Consider the following 4,510-nt stretch of genomic DNA (forward strand, 5'->3'; position numbering starts at 1 on the left):
CTCAAGATGCGACATGGAGAAGATAGCGGGCCATATTCACAAAGATATGATGATGATGCTTATGAAGATAATGTTACGATGATTATGTATATGATGATGATGCTTATGACGATAATGTTCATGATGATTATGTTTATGATGATGATGGTTATGATAACGATGTCTATGATGTGTAACAATGTATGGTTATGAATATGTTTTGTGTGTATAGTTGTGTGTTATTTGCACTTCCTTACTTGGCTTTTAGCTCACCCCCTTACTTTCCCTTCTAGGTAGCAAATAGGATTTCTCTGTGGCACGCATGGTGATGTGGGGAGTTCCAACGTCAGGGTGTGTATGGCGTGGGGCATCCTATGGACGAGAAAACAATCAGTTTAACGCCAAAATTTCTAAAGAATAATGTTATGTTTATTTTTAACTTTACAGAACTGGCCCAACTTGCATGTTTTAGCAAGGCCTCACTGGGATTTTTCATATAATAAATGGCTTTCTTTTATAAGTTTATGAGTATGTAAAAGTTTTACAAGTACTAGATTAGGGCGTTTTTACATTTTTGCTCTCTGTTTGGGGGTTTCAGCATTTCGGAAATGAGGGAGAAGGCGTATGGGTTCGGATATAAAGACCTTTAACTTTAGTTTTTATCAAAAAGCCAAAGTTAAATGTTAACCTTTTAACTTCGATTTTTAACAAAAAACTGAAGTTAAAGGGTTACCTTTAGCTTCAGTTTTGATAAAAAAACCGAAGTTAAAAGGTTCCGTTAGTTTTTCTCGCAAATATGCCCCTCCGCCTATTAACCTTTAACTTCACTTTACATAAATAACTGAAATAATAGCTTAATTGCTATGAGTGCCAAACCAAAAAGCAAAGTTAAAAGTCTTTTAAAAGTTTTAACATCGCTTTTTATATATTTCCCAATATCCTTGTGTAAAAACCGAAGTTAAAGCCTATTTTTGTTGTAGTGACTGGTTATTTCACATTTTGAGGTCCTTGATTAGGATTAAGAGAATGAACCATTGTTGCTGGAAATAAATAAATAAAATATAATGAATTAAAAAATATAATAAATACTAGATTTTATTTGGAAAAGTAAACATGATGCATGAATGCAACATATAAAAACACATAAAAAGTTATATACTAATCCATGATAAATTAAATTAAAAATAAATGGATCAACCTTGGGGTAGGTCAGACTAACTCCAAATTAATTTTGAGACAATTCTCAAATTTATATGTGAAAACTTAAAAATGCATTTGCCTCTTTTAACTTATGAACTACTACTAGTTTGGTCAAGATGTACTAGTCGTGCTCGAAAGCCTAGATATACCTTCAGAGTGTAACTCATTATTTTCAATCAATGACTTAACTCAAGAGTGTGCCTTAGGGTTAGTCAAACTTGAAATACATCACTAATTATATTCTCATAAGAGAAGTCAACCTTGAGATAAAATAAACATATTCGGAAGCCTTTCCTTAGGGAGGCCGCAAACGGAGGCGACACGAGACCCTTCCTATGCCTCTTGGTGTTCAACCGATAACAGAGACCATGAGACTTATTTTCATAACTTCCTCTCCCACTATTTTGGAAAAAGTGTGTTTTTCACAAAATCAATATTTTTTTAATTTAGTTGAATAATAAATTTAATTATTTTTACCGAATGATATTCTAATAATTACTAATCCAATTAAGCAAAAAATGAAAAACTGTGCCCTTAATTCTAATTTTAATTTTTCTTTAATTAAGAGAATATAATTTTTTAATAAAACATTTTTCATTAAAATAACAAATTGAACAACTTTAATTTTGATTTACCATCTTAACTAATTAAGACTAAATTTATTATTATATGAATTATCATATATAAACATATAATAAAATATAGGACATTCCTAATAGCATGTTTCTACACGAATGTAATGCATGCTAATTCCATACTGTGTGTGTATATGAATGGCATGTTATAATGCATGACAAAATATTAAATATTTTAATCACATCCAAACATTTATAATAAGTGAATAAAAGCGGGTTGGTAACTTTTGGGTATTTCTAGAAAAATTACAACACTTGCAAAAAATACATGAAAATGTAACCTAGACTAACTAAGGCTTGATGAAGAGCACCTTGATCTCAAACCTTGAGATGTAGTCTTGTTGAGCTAGTACCACCCTTTTCCATATCCATTTTGAATTATAAAACTTTTTAATTATTTTAAACAAACTTTTAAAATAATTAAACTTTGAGTTTTAACACCCAAATAGTTTCTAAGGCCCAATTTGAATTTGGGTAATTCAATTCAAAAAAATAAAATTAAACAATTTAATTTTAATAAATTATTTTCAGATTAAAACTATTTTAATTCAATTTCATATTTTTAATTAAATGAATAATTAAAACAATTATGGTAACAACACATATACAAACCCTAGGTGTGTACCAATGTGGGGTGGCAGAAAGGGTGCGACGGTGCCGCACGGCCTGGGCGTGCGGTAGGCACGGTGTGTGCGCAGGGTATGGGGTGCGGCTGGGGGCAGGCGGGGACGAGGTGCGGCTGGTGGTGCGACTGGGTGCAGGCGCGGCAGGGGGTGCACTACTAGCATGGTTGGGCGTGGCAGGGGTGCGGGATAGGCGCAGCAGGGGCACGTGCCTGGGCAGGCAGGCGCGCAGGCGTGCGCAGGTGCAGGGGCACGACTCGGGACTCTGGCCCGAGTCATCTTAGAATTTCATCTACAATTTTAAAAGAAAAATGAAAAAATTCCTATGCCCAAAAACTGGCTTACATTTTTCATCTAGAAATTTTAAGAACAATTCCTAAACCCAAAAGCACCATTATAAACAACCCTTAAGAATCTATTATCATGAATACAAACGTCCATCCATTCAAACATATATCACATGTAATATAAAATTGTACATAGTCCCACACAGACTTTAATAATATGCAGAGATTAATGACCTGCTCTGGTACCAATTTCTGGAAAAACAATCAGAGTGCACAATGGAATTGGCGTGGTGGGCCCAGTGTTTAAACACAAAAAAATTTCAATCTCTCATATAAACAATTTATATGTCCAAGAAAACACGCAGACAAAGACATTAATATAAAATATTACTAATCATGCAACATATATATAAATATACACGTACTTATATATATATATCAGATGCACATATGCACAAATATTCAAGAACATAAATACTTACCTCTTGAAGCCTATCAAGTGCCCTTGAGTCTTTTCGTGTATATATCGATCTTCCTATCCAACACTTTGAGTACTCAACCCACGATCTTCCAGAGTGTTCTCTACACCTCAAGATGTGTGTGGGCACATAGAGAACATGGATTTATAATTTAGAAATTACAAGTATATCTCAATACATGAGAACTTGGATTATGGCTTAAGAAATGTTAGAATAAAAGAAGAATATGACAATTTCTTGTCTGACAAATTCTGAAACCATTTCTGAATTACTAATGACTTTTTTTCTTCTTGTTATTCTATAATATATATAGAGAGAATATGTATTACCTTATTATTTCTAATAATAATAGTAATATAATAATATCATAATGATGGTAGGAATTGATTTAGGTAAATATCTAACTTACCAAATTTGAAAATATCTATTTTTAAATTATCAAATAAATAAAAACAATACTGATACTATATCAGTACACTGCTCTACGGATGGCACAGTCTCTGGACTGTGTCATGCGTGAATAACAGTATTCCCGTTTTAGGGATATTGCATTATTTATTTATTTAATATAATGAATCATTCCACAAAATATGGCATTATATTTTTAAGGAAAAGATCACAACCATATTTCAAAATTTAAATTTTAAATTCAAAATTCAAAATTCAAATTGATGATCATCATTATCATCTTCTTTTAAAATTCAATAAATCAAAAATTATTTTGACTTACTAATTTTATTCTCTTCCACTAAAATAAAATAATTAATTCAAAATTTTATTTATTTATCTATATATATTTCAAAATTATATATTTAAATTAATAAACATATTTTAAAAAATTTAATAATTAATTTCAAATTAATTATTCAACCTCAATAATCATATAATTGTATATTTGACCTGAAGAATAAAATTCTTCTCAAATTTCTAAATAAGATATTTACCCTTGTATCAACTATTACCTTGATATGATGTTGATAAAGCCACCCTGGGGACCTATGTACCTATAATATCAAGCTCCAATAAATATTAGATTATTAATCAAGGCTCTTTGATTAAATAATAATATTTATCAATCTTATAATTACTCCACTATAAATATGAGATTGAACTCTTGATAGTTACAGACGTATATTTACAGAGTACTTTATTAAATAATAGAATGTTCATTGATATAATCATTACATAGAACGTTAATCCTCTATTAATGGTTCATAATTAAAAGGGAATAAAATTACTATTTTACCATGTTTTACTATATCATGTTCCTAGTGTACCATTGACTTTACTAGTGAAGGTTGTGTCAC

Source organism: Humulus lupulus, chromosome 2 (genome assembly GCF_963169125.1).
Source record: "Humulus lupulus chromosome 2, drHumLupu1.1, whole genome shotgun sequence".
NCBI classification, from domain to species: Eukaryota; Viridiplantae; Streptophyta; class Magnoliopsida; order Rosales; family Cannabaceae; genus Humulus; species Humulus lupulus.